The sequence below is a fragment of the Rhineura floridana genome, chromosome 1 (assembly GCF_030035675.1).
Source record: "Rhineura floridana isolate rRhiFlo1 chromosome 1, rRhiFlo1.hap2, whole genome shotgun sequence".
In the NCBI taxonomy this organism is placed as follows: domain Eukaryota; kingdom Metazoa; phylum Chordata; class Lepidosauria; order Squamata; family Rhineuridae; genus Rhineura; species Rhineura floridana.
In genome coordinates, this window is record NC_084480.1 from 181,320,646 (window position 1) to 181,344,198 (window position 23,553).

Here is a 23,553-nt window from a genome sequence, read left to right on the forward strand (position 1 = left end):
ACAAAAAGAATATTGATTCAGTCCATAGGCACAATTACACAAAAATGTTTTTACCCCAGTGGTTTATCAATCTGCAGATGCATATCAATATCACATCATGATCTTAATATCTTAGTGGGTAGGGATAGCATCAGCATCTGCCATCCATGGGCAGTTGACAGGACCCCATTGCCAGGGCAGTGTGAGAAATTAAAATGGCAGTCCTCAGCTGTTTTGGAGGCTACTACTGTGACTACTGCCCATCACTGCTGTGAGGCAGTAGTAGAAGGCATGTCTGGAATACAATGCTCCCCCTGGGAGCAGAGTACTTGCTACCTACCCAGAAGGAGAATAGGAGGGGTGAGGCAGCAGGGAGGTCGGCATGAGTGCCATATTGACTCCCCCGCTGCATTTGTACAGCACAAACCTCCCTGCCACTTCATCCATCCCGCTGTCCCTCCCAGTAAGCAGCAAAGACTCAGCTGTCAGAGGGTAGAGTGAGCACCATGCCTTCTGCTGCTGTTGTCAAGTAAGCCCATCATGATACATAAACAGAAGAGGAGTCCCACTAGAGGGCATATTACCTAGGATTCCCTCAAACCTGAATCCGGCTCTGGATGATCAGGGGCCTCCTGAACCCAAGGAGCTAGAAATAAATTTGCTTGATACTTGTATCCAAATCTGTTGTTGAAACACACACACACTTTACATACAGGAGCTAAAGTTCAAACAAATGTCTGGAGACTGAGCTATGTACAGTGAATCACATTTGCCTATTTCCTCACTTTAAAAGCTCCTTAAATTCCATTCAAATTATTCTCACAAAATGTCCCCATGTGACCAGTTAAATAGGTCTGAGTGTGTCTATACACACGCACACACAAATGCACACACATAGAGAAGCAGTAAAGTAATATTTTGAATAATGACATAATGTCTAAGATTAACAGAAACCTATAAACCTCTTGATTTTTTTTTCCTGTGCAGTTTGTAGCTAGAGCCTGCAGGCTAAGAACTCGTGAAATGATTTTGGGTTTGAACTTAGAGAAGTATTATACAGCCACGAGAGTGGCTGTATACTATAGTCAGCATAGATTTTTCACATTCTGAAATGTTAAATTGAAAATACCCACCATGCCATTCTGATGCTTCCCATAAGCTCATTTCAAAAGAAGACCTCGCAAAACTTATAGTCCTGAGCTCAGAAACGTTTGCTTAACAACCTTCTAAATTTTCATGGCGCTACACAAAACAGTGAGAGAGAATTGAGAGTTCAAAGTATAAAAAGAGAGAAAAAACAGACTCTTTTTGGTCTTTTTTCTGAGTTCTAATAATCTGTTGAAATTAATTAAAAATCAACCATGTTCACAGAGTACCTGTAATCCTATTACTGACCTTGTCCCATTCACTGACCTTCATCTTCTGCAGTTTAAAAGATAAAAAAATGTCTGGCTGATTTTTAATTAATTTAAGAAATTCTGCCTTGAACTCAATCATAATGTCGGGCATGCTCAGTAAGAACCAACTGTCAGTGTTCTAAAAGCCAGAGTCACAGCTGCTGGGATTGGCTAATAGGGGCCACACCCACACCAGACTTTTATTTCACTTTAGACAGTCATGTCCTCCCCCAGAGAATCCTGGGAAGTGAGGTATATGAAGGGTGCTGAGAGAAGACTCCTATTCCACTGAGAGAGCTCCAGTTGCCATACTGGCTTAACAGTCAGTTGCTCTGATTGAAGGTCTGTGAGAGGAACAGGGTGTCTCCTAGCAACTCTCAGGACCGTTCACTAACTACACTTCCCAGGATTGTTTGAGAGAAGCCATGACTGTCCAAAGTGAAATAAAGGCTTGGTGTGGATGTGACCAGGGATAGCTTTGGTTTAAATTTGGGTGGGAGGCTACATGTGCCTGCTGTAGAATAAAAAGGTACGGGAAATGCTGAAAAGCAATGATACTGTTCACAGTGTTTTCCTTTTGGAAAGGAAAGGGGCTTTCCCTCTGCCCAGTGCCCACCCACCCAAACTCCTCCCCTACCCTCCCCCTACCCTCCCTTCGCTGCCCCTTCCCTGGGTCCATGTTGGACTACGACCTGGGAGACCAGGGTTCAAATCCCCACACAGCCATGAAGCTCACTGGGTGACCCTGGGCCAGTCACTGCCTCTCAGCCTCAGAGGAAGGCAATGGTAAATCACCTCTGAATACCACTTACCATGAAAACTCTATTCATAGGGTCGCCATAAGTCAGGATTGACTTGAAGGCAGTCCATTTCCAGTTTCAAACTTGATTGCACAGAAATAAATCCCATTGAAGTATGCAAATGATCAGACCCACCCTTCCTTCTCCTCCCTCCTATCCCCTCCCTCTTACCCCTTCCCTCCCCCTTCCCTCCCCCTTCCTTTGCCTCTCCCTCCCATTCCCCATTCCCTTCCAATCCCTTCCAAGGAAGTGGATTGGACTATGAAAGACCAACCCAAATGGTGTTTGCATTTTGACAAATGTGTAGGGCAGTACAATATCTCAGAGAGGAGTTCAGGTCTCCTGCTCCCCTGGTGCATTCACTATAGCTGCCCAGTTTCCCTGCTTTTTAAAGTTTGATAGAAATATCTGTGGGCTATAGGTACATTCTTAAACCGCAAGGTGTTTTGCCTATTAGTGGATATATTTATGCATGCTGTACATGTGTACAGTGTAAGAAATTTGGCCTGCTTTCAGACATGGGGCTTACTGCGTTAGTTTAACAGATTAAAATGGTAGCACTTCTGTCCTGATTTCTAAAATTCCTTTCACACTGCAGTACCTGTTGCGTTAAGGAACAGTAGCTTTTTCGTATCTGTGCCTACGCCAGAACACTGGTACAATTTTCATCAGGCAAAAAAAAAATGCATGCCTAAAGGGTGGGAACACACTGCATGCTGGGATGCATGTCATGTGAACAGCTGCAGCTGGTGAAAAACTTCTGCAGTTTTCTGGGTTCTCAACGTTGCTAACGGATTATTTCTGGTATTGTTTATTATAAAAATCAGCACTAAACTTGAACTATATTCCATTCGAATTCCAGAACTAGCTTGTATGTCATTTGAAAGATATAGTGCACAACTTACCAGTTAAGAAATTGTCTGAATAGCAGAATAAAGTGCAGTGTGAAAGCAGCCTTGGGTTTCCTGAAAGATATAGTGTAAATAGGGTTGCCAGGTTCATGGCCTGAGACTGATCCTGTATCTTTAGGAGAAGAGAAAGTCAGCCAAGTGCAGGTGTTCTTGCAACACTGTAACCGGCCTCCAAAAGGTCTTCTGTATCTTTAAAAGTTGTGCAGAGGGAAGGGAGAATTCGACCTTGTGGTTTTTCTCATTACAGTGTTGCAAGAACACCTGCACTTAGCTGACTTTCTCTTCTCCTAAAGATACAGGATCAGTCTCAGGCCATGAACCTGGCAACCCTACGCGTAAATGAGATTGGGGGTTGTATTCAACTAAGTCCTACTCAGAGCAGACCCACTGAAATTAATCAACCTCAGTTAGTCGTGTCTATTAATTCTAGTGGGTCTACTTTGAGTAGGACTGGCACTGAATACCACCCTGGATCTGGATGTATCATGGGAAATGTCTAGCTGCCTCTAAAAAGATCAGCTCCTCCTCTGTTCCCTAGTAATGTCTAGTAATAGAAAATGTGCAAAACAACATTGTGACACTGTAGCACAAACCCACAACTAATGTGCAGGAAGCTTGCTGCACAATGGCATGATATCATGCTTTTTTCTATTACTAGATATTACTGCGCAAAAAAGAAAAGGGTGACGTTTCTTGTGGTTGCCATGTGATTCCACACCATCTCATATTGGCGTGACATAGCCCAAAATGGATATTCATGAACATTGTTATGAAAAAGTGGAAATAGCAAAATTTTACTTGTGTCTTAATTGTTGGGCTTCTCACACTAGCCTCTTTGTAAGCTCCTGTAGGAAACTGTGACTTGTTTATTTTTTAATATCTTTAGAAGGCCTTAAATGATATTATGGCAAATAAATTAGAAATGGGGAATGTGTATGGTAGAAAAAAATGACTATAAAAAGATTACTGTACAGAACAAAGGGGGTCTCCAACTGGATTTGTTTATGAGGCAATACATCATTCCCTTATCAACAATGGATCCTTCTCCCAGTTTTCATAACTACAATGGCTGAGCTTCAAGTGCCTCTGGTTTCTTAAGCTGAGACCTGAGTGATGAATCGCTGCATTATTTGTTGCTATCCAACATGCATTAAATTTTCCTTCCAGTGAAATCAATGGGCAGACTTGCATAGGCTGGAACATGACCAGGGGCTCATCTTTACTGGCCGCATGTCCAAAACATTGTTCTACATCTAGTGCAATCTATATCTAGCATAATGAATTCTGAAATGTGGTATGGGGATACTACTTAGACATACTGGGGGACTGTATGTATTTAAGAGGGGGTATAACATTCAGTTGGTGAAGCTCCAGCTTTTTTTTTTAAAAAAAGGAACAGAGGGCAGAAGAAAGTTATTTTTAAAATGCCATTTGGAAAGTGGCAGGGCTTGATTCAGGGGGAATTGTACAGGCTCCTTTGGGACAGCAATTCTCTCCCCCCCCCAATAGAATTCCCCCTGAGAGAATGTCATCGAGTCCCATCATTCCCAGGCAGGGATGCAGTCATCCAGGGTCATGGGGGAACATTGACCCTTTCCTTTTTTAGGAGCAGGGTCCCAGACAGGTCCCCATGTATAAACCAATCAGAGTGAGAGTGTGTTGAGCCCAAATGTCAGGGGCCAGGGCTGCAAGTCTCTAGTAGATAGGATAATGTGGTTTTTTCCTTCAAATTGGGCACATTGTAGCAGCAGTCAGTTGGAATCTGATCACACCTATTGCATGGGGGAAATGTTAATGGTTGTCACTGTCTCAATTCATATACAGCCTTCTTCCAGGAGATTTTTATAATATGGAAAATAAAGATATTTTATTTTTTAACTCCCCCAAACTCATCTATAGATTTAAGAGTGTGTAACAATAATTATAGCTTTTGCCAACATTCAGGACAAGTATCATTCTATACTAATTTGAAAATAATTTTCTTGCTAAGTTTTTTGTCTGTGTTTTCTTCATTCCCTCACTCTTTCCATCTTTTTTTGCACTTAGTGCCTGAGATATTAATTTTCAAGCTAAACATACCACTCTAATTGCAGATTTAAGCCTTGGATAATGAACTCAGTTTCATACAAATTTCATGTGACCTTTGATAAATAGTAAACTGATATGTATTATTCAAGAAACTGAAATTTAATAAAAAGACAGGGACGTGACTTCGCTTTCCTTTGCATAAAGACATGAGTTTTATGAGTTGTTGGCTTTTTAAAAAAAGAAATTATAGGTATGGTGCTTGTTTGGCTTAAGAATTTGATATATCAAACACAGATAATATTTTCCACAGCTAATTTTACCAACCCCTTATGCTGATTACCAATTTTTACACTTAATAGGCCAATTCCTTAGTTCATTATCAAAGAATTATTACACTATTCAGGTTGCCAACTTTTCAACTCACGTATGTAACTATGCCTTTCTTTAAAATATTCCGGTCAGCTCAAAATCCAATAAATAAATAAATAAACAATAATCAAAACAAACAAGTATTACTATAATCCAATAGAACAGATTAAAAAGTTAAATGGGAAAGCAGCATAAAAATAGAACAGTCTAAACTGGCAGCAGTGTGGCCAGACAGACCTTGGAGCGTTTATTACAAAGCTTGGGTGGCACAATTGAAAAGGCCCTAGTAGCTCAGGTTCCCACCCAACATATTTCTGCCAGCAGGAGGATTTCAAAGTACAGCCTCAGAAAAGGAAAAAAGTACGATAAGTTATTGGGCAGAGCGAAGTGAAATGAGGCAGCTGTATCTGGCAGCTTATTCAGGGTATGTATAGATAGCAAATTATTTATTTGTATTGTATTTTGACTTCCAGGGAAAACAACTGTCACTTTGGGTTCAATTCAAAATCCCAGTACTGATTATTTAAGCCCTGAATGGTCAGGGTCCCAGGTTCTCAAATAACTGTCCTCCTCTCACATGTTCTTTTTTAAGGCCCAGGGTGCCCCAGCCATCTCAATGTTGATGCGAGGCTACTAGATCAAGAGTCTTCTCAGTGGTGGCCCCATTGTATCATTAAATTCCCTCCCCAGGAATATCCATTTTCCAATTGCCTCCTGGAAAAGATTTGTGAAACCTTCTTTTTTTAGGGAGGGTTTTGACTATTGAGATGATGAATTTTGATGGGGAATAAGACTAACTGATGCCGCTGTTTTTAAACATCTTTATCTTTTGTGAGCTGCTACAAGAGCCCTTTGGGCTTGTAAATAGGTTATAATTTTTTTAATAATAAATAATAATTGAAATCTGTTAGGTATCAAAATCTGATGTCAGTCCAGAGACAATAGCACCGTCAAGTTACTTTCTCTCATAGGCTGGAGTATAACTTTCAAAATGAATAGGAATAGGGATCTCGGTATTGCTTACCTTAAAGGGGATGGACTGCCATTCATCACATGCTGACACAATGTGTGTGTGTGTGTGTGTGTGTGTGTGTGTGAGAGAGAGAGAGAGAGAGAGAGAGAGAGGACACAAGGGCACTGTCTGCTCATTATTCCTATGCAGCTGGCCCTGCGTGTAATTGCTTGTTTGCAAGGCACTCCAATATGATGGGAAGGAAGTTGGTTGATAAGAGTCCCTTGGCATCGACTTTCTCCTGTCAAGTGATTATATCTTGCCTGGGGCAGCATCACTTTCCACTTGAGGATTAACAGTTCTCATGAAAGCAATAAGGGGTGGTGGCCATTTTGAGGAAAGGCATAGTTTAGGGAGATGGGAGGAAGAAACCAAAATGTAACAGTAATAAGAAACTCCAGGAGTTGCATTCTGACCATTTTTTCACTTCCTTTCTGTGGTGATAGTGGCTGGGATCCAAAGCACTGATTTAAGCCTGCCCAATGGCTTGTACTAACCCAATGCAATCTCCGACTTCCTTTGTTGAACATGCCATATTACACACTGCAGCTTCTGCCTCCAGAAAGGGAGAAGGATAACATCACACTAATAGTCAATATTAACACTCTCTCTGTGTGTGTGTGTCCGTGTTTCTTTTTATAAGCTTGGAAAAGTTCCATGCCTGTTAAGGCTGGCTTACAGCTCCTCCATATTAATTAAAGTACCATGCATGAAAGTTCCACTATGAGCTATTAGGCATGATAGCTAAATGGAACCTCCAGCCTTAGAGGCAGTGTGCCAAAGAAAAAGCAAGGTAGAGCTATTGCCTTCATACCCTGATTGCGAGGCTGTCAAGAAGCATCTGGCTGATCAGGTAATCAATAAGAACTAAGTATATCTAAATGAAAACATGTAGTAGAATCTGACCGACCACTGTTTGCAACAGGATTGTGAACCAGATGTACTGATCCAGCAGGACTCTTCTTATGTTTCTGGTTCTGTGGAATCGACGTGGCTCCTAACACGCTCATCTTCTGTGGCCAGATAGATTCCTCAACATTTTGGAAGCAGCTCTGCTCCCTTTGTGTGTGTTTCCATAGTAACACGTGTTTGCATTTTCTGTATAAATGAAACAACAGCCTCTTTCTACTCAGTTTCATTTAACCGGATGAAACACCAGTGTTGCTGGAACTGGAACCCAGCTCATTTGTATTGAATTATTGGTACAAATACTGGGGATTTAAGCTATTTTTGTTTTGGTGACAGTTTACCACTGATACTACCTTTGGGACAAGGAGCTATCTCTTTTACGTCTACTCCCTTTATCACTGACAGGTCCAAATGACGGATTGGTTTTGGCCTTCACTTGAAACCCCTTGTCTTGCTTTGCTTTGGTGCATATGCTGCAACCAATAGATACCACGACTGAGCTCTGCTGTCTTCATTTAGTACCCTGAACAGGTGCTGACAGACAAGGGAGGTGACAGGCTGCCCTACTGTCGAAGCAAGAAGATATAGTTACATGTGAATTTGCTGTCTTTTTAAAGGCCTGAATAACTACAATTGTGTGTAAGGGTCACCTCTGAACTCAGTTATCATTTTGTGAAGAAAAAAGAAACCAGGCCTTTGTACAATTCAGGCATTGGGCCTTTGGCAAACTGATTTCCTAGGAATGTCTGGGCAGCGAGATCCTGAACCGTTGTCATGAAATGGCATATGAGAAGCTAGTATTAACACCTGTAACACTGCAGCTGCAAGCTAGCTTTGTCTCTGAAATTTTAAATTATTATGAAGCAAATTTCCCTGGGAGACATCCTGATCCTAAATTCATTACTTGGAAGAAAGTTCAGAGAGAATCAATAGGCTTCATGTCCATGTAATCTGTTTAGGATCGGGCTGCTAATCCATTTTATTCCTCCCATCTCTTTCCCTAATTCTTTTCCAATAGCATCTCACAAGCGTTGATTTATTTTATCTGTTTGCCATTCGGCTCTTGGTATGATGTTCAGCATATGCAAAAAAGAATGCAGGATCAAAATGTTATATGATTCATTCTAATAACAAACGGAATTATTTTGCCAGACACAATTAATGAACACAGCAAAAAATGCTGAATGTTCATGCACTATGCATTATTTTTGTCACAACATTCTAAGTATGTAAACGCAATAGCATTTACATATTTAGGATATGGACTGAATTGCTCTTTCCTGAGCCATGTACAGCTGGTACAGCAAAGTGGTGAAGAGTGAAATACCACACTGTCAGCCAAGAAGTCTGCTAAGAACTCCCCAATTGGCTTTGGGCAAGAGTCTCACTCTCTTTCTCAGCCTCAGCCCACAATCAGCAATATGGAGTTAATAATGCCATCCCTACCGAGTTGTAAGAATTGCTAAGGTAATGGATCTGAAGTAGTATTTTGAGCGCTCTAAAGTGTGATATAAAGAGTAATTATGATTTTTAGTATTACTAATATTTAAACAATTGATACCTTGCCTATCTAAACTCTGAAGGGCTTACATATTTAAAACAATAAAACTGTTGCCATGTAAAAATGCCATGATCAAAACAGAATATATGACATCATTTGGTTCACTGTATGACCCACTTGGCTGGGAGATCATCCATGTTTCTAAAGGCAGTTTATTGTAGACTTGGTGATGCATATGCATGCAATTTTTGTGCAATGCCCACAAACCATTGTCCTCATCAAAATACCTCCCTACATTATTTTCCTGTTTCATCTGGATTTGCCATTTCCACAGAAGATCCTATAACTCACCCCCCCGTATCAATCCAGATTAAATGGGGGGAAATATGGGGTGGCACTTTGATGAGGATGATGTCATGTGGAGGTTGTAGAAAACCGTGTGCACAAGCAACACTGAGTATTGATGTAGGAAGTAGTAAGAGGAGAAACAATGTCACTGAATAGGATTTGAAAAGGTGAATAGTTGCACAGTGTAGAAGTGCAGTCCAGCAAGTTACTCACATTTCTTTTAATGCAAGAATTAAGCACATGCTTACATCGCTTCCTCAAGGCTCAATAGGACTTAAATTTGCTTTAGTTTTGCTGGATTGTGCCATATTAGGCCCTTTCATATAAGACTGAAATAATGATCTGAGATGGGTATTGAATATTTTTCTTGATTAGTATCCCACCCTTCCTCCCAGCAGGAGCCCAGGGCGGCAAACAGATATGCTAAAAATGCATTAGAACATCATAAAAAGACCTTAAAATACATTAAAACAAAACAACATTAAAAACATTTTTTAAAAAAGCTTTAAAAACATTTTTTTTTTTTAAAAAAGGTTAAAACATTATTAAAGAAAACATATTAAAAGCAATTCTAACACAGACACAGACTGGGACAGGTCTCAACTTAAAAGGCTTGTTGAAAGAGGAAAGTCTTCAAAAGGCACCAAAAAGATATCAGAGATGGGGCCTGTCTAATATTCAAGGGGAGGGTATTCCACAAGGTAGGTGCCGCCACACTAAAAGTCTGTTTCCTATGTTGTGCAGAATGGACCTCCTGATAAGATGGTATCTGCAGGAGGCCCTCACCTGCAGAGGATAGTGATTGACTGGGTATATAAGGGGTAAGATGGTCTTTCAGGTATCCTGGTCCCAAGCTGTATAGGGCTTTGTGCACCAAGACTAGAACCTTAAACTTGGCCCGGGAGCAAATGGGCAGCCAGAGCAATTCTTTCAGCAGCAGGGTGACATGTTGGCGATACCCTGCCCCAGTGAGCAGTTTCGCTGCTGCATTTTGCACCAGCAGCAGCTTCCGGACCAACCTCAATGGCAGCCCCACAGTAATCCGCAGCATTACAGTAATCCAGCCTGGAGGTTACCAGTGCGTGGACAACAGTGGACAGGCTATCCTGGTCCAGAAACGGCCGCAGCTGTCTTATCAGCAGAAGCTGGTTAAAGGCACTCGGAGCCACAGAGGTCACCTGGGCCTCTAGTGACAAAGATGGATCCAGCAGCACCCCCAGACTATGGACCTGCTCTTTCAGAGGGAGTATGACCCCATCCAAAGCAGGCAACTGAGCAATTATCCGAACTCGGGAACTACCAATCCACAGTGCCTCTGTCTTGCTAGGATTCAGACTCAGTTTATTGGCCCTCATCCAGCCCACCACCGAGTCCAGGCAGCGGTCAAGGGCTTGCACAGCCTCTCCCAATTCAGATGTTATGGAGAAATAGAACTCTCCCCTAATCTCCTGATGACTGCTCCCAAGGGCTTCATATAGATGTTTAACAGCATGGGGGACAAAATGGAACCCTGTGGCACCCCACAGCACAACTGCCAGGGGGCCGAAAGACAGTCACCCAATGCTATTCTCTGAGAGCGACCTTGGAGATAGGATCGGAACCACTGTAAGTGGGCCTTCTTTGCCGCTCTCACCACCACACAGTAGGCATGGTTATGATGTTTTACTCATGCCCGATCAGCCTCACAGCACGTCTTTAGCCACTTGTGCTCTAGCCATTGTCCAGCCTGTTTCATTGCCCTTAGCTCACTGGTATATCAAGGTGAAGACTGGGCTCCACAATGCTGGAGAGGGCACTCGGGGGCAACCATGTCAAGAGCCTGACTCGCCTCACTGTTCCACAGCATGACAAGGGCTTCAACAGGGTCACCTGCTCTATCTACTGGGAACTCCCCCAGGGATTCCATTAGGCTCCGGGGGCTGACCATCTTAATCTGTCCACCACCCCTGCAGGGAAGGATCGGAGCCATAAGTCTAAACTCACCAGGAAGTGGCTTGACCATGACAATGGGGTGACACCCACCCACCCACCCCCATCTCCAGACTACCCCTTCCTCCATCTGGAGCAAAAACCAAGTCGAGGGTGTGCCCTGCCCTATGCGTTGGGCCAGTGATGACTTGAGACAACCCCATGGTCAGCATAGAGGCCATGAAGTCCCGAGCCGGAACACTAGAGGCAGCGTCAGCATGGACATTGAAATCACCCAGCACTATCGTTCTGGGCTCCTCCAACACCACAGCCAAGACGGCCTCCACCAGCTCAGTCAGAGAAGCTGCTGGGCAGCAGGGTGGACGGTACACCACCAGCAACCCTAGTTTACTGTCTCCTCGGCCCGACACCTGGTGCAGGCCCTCACAGTCAGCTCCAAGATAGAGTGGTTTCCTGGTGACAGAGATGGAAGTTCTGTTGACCACAGCAACTCCCCCCCCCATTCCTGCAGCCTTTGCTGGTGTTGCACCAAGTGTCCAGGTGGCAAAGCTGGGTCAGATCAACTCCTCCCAGCTCACCCACCCATGTCTCAGTAATGCACACCAGATCAGCACCTTCATCCACAATCAAATCATGGATGAGACTGGTCTTATTGTGTACCGATCTGGTTCACATCAAAATACATATCTTTCAGTGGGGTGAACATATTTCTGGAAAAACAAGCTCCCTTCACACACAGGAACCACCTCAGAATGGAGAAATCCTACACTGAATCGGCCTGCTACACTGAGTGGGCATGCACATAAATAGCAGAACTGTGAGGGTAGAGCTAATTGTTTGGATCTTTCTCACAAAATTAGCACTCAGGGGGGCATGTGCGGAATGCACAGGAAATACTCGTGTGATCAGTCCTACCCAAGTAGTTGTACTATTCACATGTGCGCACCTGCTGCTTCGAGTTCCATTATGGTGAAACAGCTCCCACACTGTATGGTACGTGTGCATGAACGTGTGTGTGTGTGTGTATGAATGGAGATTATTCATCTGGAAATATTTATTCCCCACCAAAATAGACAATAGGAATGAGAGAATATTCTACACCCTCCTTTAATTTTTTTGGGGGGGGAGGTAATGTGGAAAGCAATATACCATGCTGCCAAAATTATATAAGCTTTGAACAGAATTTCTCTGCCTGCCGCCGGTTTTTTCCCCTCCTTGCTTCTTTCTTTGATTTGTCCAATACTTTCCTTTCCTTTATTCTTCTTCCATGTGAAATACTTTAAAAAATGGGGCAACAGGGGAGTGACTCAAAGTTCACTTGAGCATCAAATACCATACATTAGTGCCTTCAAGAATCTTAAGATTATATTAATGCTTTCCAACTCATTTCCCATTTCCCTGCCAAAAGCACTCTTCAGTGGACTGTAAAGTATTTGCAATAACAGATATTTGATCCAATTATACACACACACCCAAGTTTGGGTAACTTTATACTTATGGTAATTTGTTTTGTGTTTATTGTCCAAAAATATTTGCTACTTCAATAAGATGTGAAGAATTTTTTAACCTATGTTTCAAAATATTCAAACTGTGGAAAGTTATACTTTTAACAGGCATTAGAACAATTGGAACACAGTCGGGTTTCCTGTTGGGGAAGTTCTTGTTATTCTGTGATATAAACATGCTACTGTGTTTATGATACAAGCATAGTGATGCTTCACTGGGAACAATCAATGATTTCGTTGGCATTAATATCTCTCTGTAAAAAGAGCTAGTATTTGTGTGGTACATGTTTGTCTGATTTTATTTCCCTCCATCAGCAATACCCTGTTGATCTCAGTGGATCTTCTCAGATAAATGGTGTAGGATTGCTGCCTTAATGTGTTTCACTATGTTAGGCTATAAGCAAATACCCAGTGAAATGGTAAAATATTGTCATTTTGCCTGGTCTTCTGCCCCCACTAATCCTCTGAAGCTAGTATCTGGCTGTTCATCTACCACCTTAAAAACATGCTTAATTTTTCTATACTGAAAAGAAATCATGACATGGCTGTCATTATATTACATGCTATATTGGCTTCAAGCCTGATTTGTACCCCTGACTGTTGCATACCCACTCTGTTGCAAATCATCTAGAAATGTCTTTTAAGGTGTCTAACACTGAATTAAAAAATTGAAAAGCAATCAAGCATAAGGAATATAAGTAATAAAATATAAGACATAAACATCAAGCCAAGTCCAGAATGTACTTAAAAAGCATTAATTACTGCCTACAACTTTAAAGCTTGTTTTGTTTTCTAAGTGAAAATGTTTTGCCACTCTGCTGAAGGTGAGCTGATCAGACACACCTCCCTTGTAGGGGGAGTTCTACAGCAGGTCACCAACACAGTGAAGACCCTGCCCCTTGTTGCATCCCACTTTGTCCCAGGGTGACACATGTAGGAAGGAGCAGTTCTTCAAATATTTTAGAAGCAGACCATGTGGTGCTTTGAAGGTCAAAACCAAGATGTTTGCATGAAACCACTGGAAGATGTTTTCCAGAGACTTGGAGTAAAATGTCATCAATATAGTGATGACTCTAGCACTCTCTTTTTCTATGAACCACACTGTCTCTAGTGCAGCATTTTGAACATCTGTCTCACTCAGCAAGCAGAGACACTTACACAGCAAGCTTTGACCATTCTGTAGTCCACATTCTTTTTGGTGCTTTTGATTAAAATTTAATAAAAAGGTTTCAGTGAGGTGAAAGCTTGTCAAGAGAAGGTGAGGAAAGATCAACATTTACTCAGTCCAAGTCTAATCCAGTCACTTCCCATCCACCCCTCCTTCTCATATTCCTCACTCATACCAATGGGTTAGGCTGTGCCATCAAGTCCTGAAAGAAAACAGGCCTTCTGATATAGTCTCTCACTAAGCTGGAGATAGGAGCAGGTTGTGGGATGGGGGAAGGGGACTCCTCTTTGCAAAACCTGAATGGATTGAAAACGTTCTTTACATCCCTCTGCCGCTCACAACTTACCTATTTAAGCCAGGGGCTCTCCTCTGAAACTGAACATGTAACATTCCATTAGAGTCAAGTTGCATCTTGTAAAAATGTGTTCTCTCTCTCTCTCTCTCTCTCTTACACACACACACACACGCACACACACACACACACACACACACACACACAGAGAGAGAGAGAGAGAGAGAGAGACCAGTGCTGAAAAAATACGAGAAGGCAGAGTTCAATGATGATGAATTCTAACCAAGGTAAATCAAGAAATCCAGTACTGTATCAAGTCCCAGTGAAACTGTGGAGTTCAAGGCTAAGCAGATTGTGTTGACCAGAAAAATGTTTGCACTCACTTTTTGTCTCAGGGTGCTCTTTCTTTCACGGGAAAGAGGGCTGGTGAAATTATCACATTAACATTTTACAGGAATACAAGGAGAGAGAAGGAAAGAGTGAGTCTGAGCAGCTGAGAGCAAAATGTTTTCAGGAAGTACAAAAGAAGGGCAACTGTTTCCTCAGTAGAATTAACATTTACACATGGCCAGCCCAAGACATTTTGCTAGACTGGCAATTGAATCTTATTTCCAGTACTGGCAGTGGGAAAGTGTCCACTACACCTAAGGGCAGCAAGCTAGTAATGGGGGTGCAGGGCAGACTGTGTCCTGGCCAACTCCATTGGATTCAGACTCAGACTCACTGGTGTGTTTTTCTGTGTTACGTTTATTAATGTGAAATCTCAGCTTAGAGTGTTTCATGGATCAGCTTACAGTTTATACAGAACTCTAGGTCTCTACACAGCATTGTCAAACAGCATTTCTTTAGTTGTAATGGGAACTAAAGGATGGAGCTGTCACTGTCAAAAGTGCTGAAGTCTTCTTCTGTTTCAGCCCCCTCCCGCTGCAACCCACAGCGCCCTTTCTTAGGATCCCATTCTATTTCCTCCTCCTCCTGATCACTCTAGGAACTCTCCACAGGGCTCATGTCAGGCTGTGTGCCACACACAGTTCTGATCTACAACAGAGGGGTTGCGACAGTCTGCCTAACGGGAGGGCTAGCCCTGCATTTGTTCTTATTGATGGGTTGATAGAGTTCATGACTTACTGAATAGTGGCATGAAACTGGAAAAAAATCTAGCAAGTGAATTATGTATAAACTTGCAATCCGTAACTTTTGTTTGCTTGTCCATAATATAAATATTTCTATACTAGCTAACACAATGTACTATTAATATACTTATCTTTGCTTACAAAGATATGCACAGTATGGAAATATACTGTGTCAGTCTGTTATTTGTAAGACAATTGAAAGTGTTTTCTGGTTGAAGGGCTGTCCAATCCAAGAACCATAAGAAATTAGAGCAGAGGCCTGGGAGTTGCCCATCAAAGAGTTAGCACCTGGACAGCAGTCTGAGGAGGCACATATATCTTCCCAACTATGGTGAGATGTAATGCACTTGTATTTAAATGACAGTAATTATTTCTAAATTTGCATCTATGCATATAAATTAGCATTTGCAAATGTTATGCAAATCTCTGCCCCTTTTCTCTACTTTATTGATAATGCATTTCTACTTTTGGGTTGATGTGTTAGTAGCGACTCTAACTGTGGCCATAGCTTATTGGGCAGCTCAGCAGTAAAGCATCTCTCTCGCATGCAGAAGGCCCCAGGTTCCCTACCTGGGAGAGACCCCTATTAACAATACTGAGCTAGATGGACTGATGGTCTGACTCAATATAAGGCAGCTTCCTATGTGCTTAATGCTTCTGGTTTGGAGTTCTGAATGTACCTCCTGTTTCCCTCTCCCATGTGGCATCCAAGTATTTCAACAACAACAAAGAGAACATTTGAAAATTCGAACTTTTGGCTTGAAATAGGAGGTGGAACTGGAGAAGGGAGTGCCTGAAATTGGTAGGAAATTTGGGAGGGATTTTTTTATTTTAAAGATTTGGGGGCTCTTACTGTTGCCTGTGGCAACAGAGGCTTTTATTTTAAATACTTAATCTCCGAGGGTGGGAATTCCCTGGCCTTCCAAAGAGTGGCAAAAACATCCGACTGCTGCTCTGTTGCCACTGGTATAATGTCACAGATAGAATCTCTATCTTTACCCACATTTCTTCCAACACTATATTTACGGTGTATCTTGTTACTTATTCAGTTGCCAGCCTTCAAGTGTAAAGTAAAATTGAGTGATATACAAGCATGTGTGAACCAGACCTCTGTGAAGTTATATGCTTTTAAAAACAATCAACCAACCTATCAAATAGAGTTGGAACAAAGCAGCACCGTGCCACAAGAGAAGTCATCAAGGGCTTTGCAATGTTCATGGCCCTGGTTGGAGTGCTGGTAAGAGCTTCTAGATAAGAAACTTGCAGGAAAATAGTGAGCTCAGAAGGTTTCAGAGCCCATGGAAGAAATGAAACATTAAGAACTGAGAAGTGCATTTTTGAGATTCCAGTGCATCCTCTCACATAAGAGAAATGACATGAAATATAAGCCAAGTCTGACACAAATCTGTTTAGGAATCAGATGTGAGCTTGACTTAAAACTTACCTTCTTTTAAGTTTCTTCTTTTGTGTATGAGAGAAATCAGCTGACGAGCAGAGTGGGTTGTCTTCACAGATCACTGAAGGAGCTCTGGTGCAACATTTGATATATGAAAGAGCAAACTCCCAAAGACCTTCAGTGATACAGGAAATAATCATTCCAAGAGGGGGGGATAAGGTTTTTCTTAATGGCCATGGAAAATCTTAACTATTCAGTACTTGATCAATAAGGGAATCCTATCAAAATATTAATGGGTTTTATATAAATTATTACTTGTTTGACATTGAGAAAATTATTTAAGTCCTCTCTGGAGCAACATTGTCTTAATGAAGAGAGATTCACTAATTTTTAATGAGCACATTAATGGTACTGAACTTTCTGAGGTCCACATTTTTCTTCAAGTGACTGGTTCCCCTTCACCCTGCAGTTATACAGGTATTACAAATACAGTATACCTGTATATTTGAAAAGTATAAAAGGGACAAGCAGTGAAGGATTTTGACGTGAGGGGAAATTGTTGGGAGTGGGAGAAGGTGCATGTGTTGGCTTTGAAAGGCATATCAACTCAAATCACAAGAACAAATGTTGCGTAAACATTCAAGCAGGTCAAGGCAGCCCTGGATCACCATGGCTTGGGTTGTGTACACCCAGAACAATCTGGGATGGTCAAAAGGGAGGGTGGTCACATGTTTAACTATATTTTAACCACTAATTAAACATATGGTCAACAGCAAGGAGGGAGGAGAAGGAGATGCAGGGGAGACAGAGACTCTCACCTGTCCCTCTCCCCTCACTCTTCTCAGCACTGGCCACATGTTTAATTAGGGTTTTGAACACCATTTAAATGTGCAGTTGGGAGGAGTCTCTGCCTGAGTCTCCCCCCCCCCATGCTGACCACAATTAGGAATGTGCAAGGCTCCTGATTTGGTTCTGGTCAAGGCCAGATGAGGCGTAAGCTGAGGCACAAAATCAGGCCCCTAACCAGGTCAGGTTGGGATGTGTGTATTTGCATGTGTGCGCACAGCCCTAACACTTACACGCAGTTAAAAAGACCCTGAAAGGCAGGAGCAGAAGAGAGCTGTCTCAGTCGTCAGATAGGGCACATCAAACTTTGTTAAGAAAAAGTTTTATGCTGCATATTGTGCAATAGATAGAGACAGAGGGTGAACAGATACGGAGCTCTTAGAGCCAATCCATTACCCAGCAGCCATTATAATTTGTCATATATGCTTCACCTAGCATCAGCTGCAAGAAGAAAAGCTTTCAGCGAGTTTATCAGTCTACCTGGATGTGTCAGGTCAACTTTCATTTAACCCACTGTTCTGGTTCATGGAACAGTGGAAAAAAATATGGCAGAGCCAATCATATTGAACAGGTTTGCTTTTTTAAAAATTCCTTCTCAATGTAAAGCTGAAGTTTTCTTACACAAGGATGTCCTCTCTTCCCCAGGCAGTTGCAATCCAGTACATGAACAATGAATCCCCAAAGTTCTGTTTTAAATCCATAAAAGTAAAAGGACACACACACGCACACACGCACACACACACACACACATGTTAAATGCATTGGGCATTTGTGAGTAAATAAATCAACGCCTCTTTTAATGGCTATTTTGCCAGACATGCATACTGGACAAAATTTCCAAAATATGCATTACTTATTCTCAAACCAGGATCAAAACTGCATAACACTGCAAATACTAACAACACATTCAGATTCCCCCCCCTTATCTACCCCCTTGCCCACCCCCACTCCTGCCTGGCTAAGGTGCTATGTATTTCCTAATTGAGAAAAACATTAAATTAGCACTTACTCTAAGTGCACCCATAGAAGATTACATTTCCAGATTGAGGAATGATTCATACCTCTATTCTGCATTTTTATGATGGTCTCTTATTTATGAAAACATATGGATGCAAACACAATAATCATTTTCTAGTGCATATTGTTGACTTTGCTTATGCTCTTAGAAAACGAAATGGATGATTTCTAAAATCATTGCAATACCAGTATTTCTGGAAATGATAGCTTTTGAAATGAATGCCTAGTGAATATGTGATCATAGGGAGATGGCACATTATCCCCCCTCCCATCTTCTTTCAAGAGCTGTAGCTCAATGGTAGAGCATCTGCCTTGCTTGCATGAGGTCCCAAGTTCAATCCCCAGCATCTCCAGCGAGGGCTGGGAGATAGCCCTGTCTGAAACCCTGAAGAGCCCACTGCCAGTCAGTGTAGACAATACTGACCGAGATGGCCCAATGGTCTGACTCAGAATAAAGCAGCTTCCTATGTTCCTAAGTATATACTCTCCTTTCCCTTCCCTCATCAGCATTAAGCATGGCTTAATTGTGGCTTATTTTTATATCTGAACTAACGCTAACCATGGTTAACACTAAGCAGCTATCTTAACCAGCATTTGCAAATCTTTTCATGTGTTACTAATGGGGCTTGTTGTGCTGCCGCTCCTGCTCCCACTTTTCCTGTTGTCATGTTCAGGATTAGGGATGTGCTCGAATGCCACCCAATTCTGATTTGGCACTGAATTTTCCATTAATTCACTTATTCGCTGTTGTTGTAGACTGGATTTTTATGTAGTGATCTGTCGGTGTGTGCGTATAGAGATCATAGCTTGCTTTACTGAACAACATGATCTTCCACAGTTATTTTCAAAATTTTATTTTATTTTTTAAAAAAATCCACGTCTGCAATATTGATATTAATGTCAATGTTTTTTTATCGATGTTTCCTTCAATTTATCAATATTTCCTTTCAAAATATCAACATTTCCTTTCAAAATATTGGATATTAATATCAATATTTTTTCAGAGCGAAAAAAATCACCAGTAGGTAAATCAGTGGCTGGCAGATACAGAATGAACTCAAATCGATACCAGCTTCTGAGGTCAATGGAATGCTTTTGAACGGGCCCACAGGACCCATCCTTATTCAGAAGTATGTCTACAACGCAGAGCCTTCTCTGCACAGCTGTTCTTTGTGCAATTTAGAATTTTTGCTGATAAGGGTTATAAACTGTGTAGGGAGCCAAGAACCATAAAAAAGACTTCCCACTGCTGCCATTACCCAGAACACAATAACAGCAAAGATGAGGGCAGGAGAAACAGCACAATTTTTGAGGCATAGCCCTGAGCTTCTGCTCTGTGTGCTTTCTTTCTACATGCGAGTAATGTGTTAGTATCAGATATAAAGTTGAACCATGGTTAAAGCTTGGGAAGGGAAGGGAATTCACATTGGAGAGAGGAGAAAGAAAGAAACAGAACCTCATGAATAGCTCGCTTACAAGCAATAGCCTAACCATGATCACTCACATAACTACGTTCACTCATAAATCTGTTCTGACCAATTTACCTCATGAAAATTTGCAGTTGAATACATATTTTAATACATATTTTAAATATATTTTCCTCTCAGGGCTATTTTTCCTCACAAAAATAAGCATTTTAATATTCATTTTGATGATTTTTTGAGCCAAGAACTGTGCCAGAACATTTGGGAGGTGCGAAAGCCGTTGGATAACTAATTTCCAATTCTCCCATTAGTCTCCAGGAGATGGAGATCACTTAGTTTGTATCAGAATTAGTGAATATCAAATGCCTCAAATATCTGCAGGGCCTATATGTTCAAAATTATAATATTGTTCCCCTTGTGGAAAGCAGAGTGTAGATGGGCTCCTCATAGGACACATTGTATTCAGGGCCAGCCCTAGGATAAATAGCACCCTGGGTGCAAGGAGGGCCTTTGGCATCCCCCCTGCATATTCAGCTTTGCAGGGCCACCTATAGGGTTTATGGGGCTTGGTGCAGGTGTGATGTTGAGGGCCCTGCTGCTGTCCCCTACAAGGACCCATGCATGTGTGTACAAAGCTCGGGGCCACATGCAAGAATTACTGCATGCACAGACTACATGTGGGATCAAGCAGAATGGTATATGTGCTTTATTTTTTCTTATATGTTGATAAGGGAATAGGGATCAGGTTGTGCTTCTCCTGCATACCTCCTCCAAATTCCAAACCCCTTGTGGCAGAGCTTCTTTCTACATCCTGGGGCTCAGTCTCACAGGTCTACTGGTTGTGGACTGCTCTCTTGAATAGTGATCTGAGGACAAGTGACACCTCTCCAATCGATGATGAGAATCTCACCTGTCCTTTATCCACAAACTTTTATGAGAATTATCCTGAGATTCCAAAACTCAGGTGTCATATGCCAGTCACCTTTATTTATTATGTATGCGTTCTCCTTTCCCCTAAATGAAATACTGAGCCATTGGCAGCTTTAAGGCCAATAGATCATGCCTCTACAGGCTTACAAACAGAGAGCCCTATATATCAAATAATGGAAAGCAGACAGGATAGAATTCTGAGTTTCCAAAGGAACATATGACCCCAAATCTCCTAAGGTTATTCGCTTTAAATACTGCAAATGTGAAAGAGTGATGCAACAGTGATAGATATAGACATCAAATTTCCTGTAAATCATTTTAATGGAGATTTGAACACACATAAGTGCCACTTTTATTCCTTCTGATGACACTATCCTCTCTAAAATGGTGTGCCTCTGGATACACAGATGATTACAATACATTTTAACAAGGCTGGAATCTTTTATGCACTTACTTGAAAGTAAGTCCTGCTGAATTCCTTTGTAGGATTGACTTCCAGGTAAATCTTTTTAAGATTGTAAAGTATAGCTGCAATTCCCAATTCATTTACAGGAGTTAATCTTTGGGAATAAGTGGAGATGGATGATCTCATAAAGAATTGAATTAATGTGAAAGTGTTTGTGTGAAATTGCTTTCAACTGATATGCCACTTGGTCTGATCACCCAGCAAGGCAGTTCCTTTAGTCTCATGCTCTTTCATTCACATCAAGACCTGGTATATGAAACAGCACAGCACGGTAAATTATGTAATGTTACTTATCCTGATTCTTGCCACCATTCTAAACAACTTGTTTTCCAGTGCAAATTGGGCAATTAACTGGAGGAAATTTAATAAGTTTATATATCAGAATCACCAGATGATCTCAAGAGTTCCTTTCAATCAGAGAACTGCTGAATGTATAACTAAATGTAGGCTTTCACAGTGGAAATGATTTAAACTGGTGCATGATCTATTGTGTCTATATATTTTTCTGAAACAGAATATTAAGTTAAATGAAGTAGCATGAAAGTATTGAAGTGTGGTAGAAGATGTATTGGTGTATGTGGCTTATCGGCTTTATTAGATTTATGCACAGCTTAAGGAAACAAAACAAACTTCACTTCCAATATGATAAATAGGAGAATGTTTGAAAGTAACCTGGAGCCAGGGAAGTCTGCCTCAGCCCTGTAAATATACAGAGCTGAATGTCATGAAAGCCTGAAGCAATTAGCTTAAGGACCTATCGCTGTTGATTCCTAGAAGCTTCTCTGCTGATGGTAGGAGCTGCTTTATCCAAGTTGTCCCTTCTGCTAAAGATTAATAAGTTTCCAAGGACATGAGAAAAAGTGTGATATATCAGCTAGAATTTGAGGCTTGAATGTTGAAAATCCAGGTTCTTGAAATTCTGGCTCAGCAGAGATGCCACCAAAGTGCATCAGAAGAGTGAAGCTCTGAATGGATGTGTACGTGCAAGTGACTAGAAACCTTCATCCAGGAGATTCCAGCTATTTTGATCTCTCAGCTATAAAGCTTGTCAGTTGCCTTGGGCAGCCTAGCCCACCCCCTTAAGATTGTCAGTGTCATAAAATGAAAAGTTTTGTTTGCCACGTGGAGCAGCTTGAGAGAAGGCAGCATACAATTGTGTCTGTTAAATTATGCTGACCCCAAAGGAGAAGTGAACTTTATCAGCCACAGACTTCTTCTTTGGTTCGGATTAAAATTGGAGCCAAAACACAATTCCAGCTCCAACCACCCTTCTCATCAAGCCTTTCTGATCCTCCAGACACTCCTACCACTAGCTCCCCCTCCCCCAAACACACTCCCCTTTCTCCTTAAAGACACAGCTTATCAGGCAGTGGGAGCAACAGCAGCACATGGAAAGAGGGGAGGAGCTAGGGGGTCTGGGGAAGAAAGTAGCAGGCCCCCCTCTTTCCCAGTTCTTGTGTGCCACAGCTGCTTCCACCACCCAGTATGGCAAGGCTTTAAGGGGAGGGTGTTTGGGCGATTTTGGATTTGGTTCATTTCTGAATCCATCAAATCATCTCTACTCACAACAAACAGCTTTTATTTATTTATTTATTTATTTATTTATTTATTAGATTTATATCTCACCCTTCCTCCCAGTAGGAGCCCAGGGCAGGTATAGCTGAGGTACGTTCTGCCTCAGTTGTCTCCAAACTGGGTGTGGTGCCTCCAATCACAAAGGCATTTAGATTTGACACTACATCTTTCTAGATGAATCTGTCTGTAAATGGGAAAAAAAATACCTCTTGACCATGTATTGACTTTACTAATTCCAATTAACTTTATTATAATGATGAATATTCACCCCTTCACACAATTTAACAACTTATTGCACAACCAGAGTATCTGAAACATAATGAAAGAACAATCCCCAAGTTTACTGTATGATTCTTAATGGCATATGTTAAGTGTGTATATATACATGTGCACACCATTTTCCATGATACTACAGTCTTTCCTTGTACATGGAGGAAGGAAGGGTGATACTGGAATAACAGCTTTTCTGCCTGATACACATTGTCTGTCTCTGGACCTGGCTTGTCAGACTGCATGCTTGCCAACACTGATCTATCAAAGGGGTCAGGTCAATAATGCGTCAACGTAAAGTGAGCAGGACAGGTTCAAATGGCTGTACAGAGAATTCTGCGCTAAGAA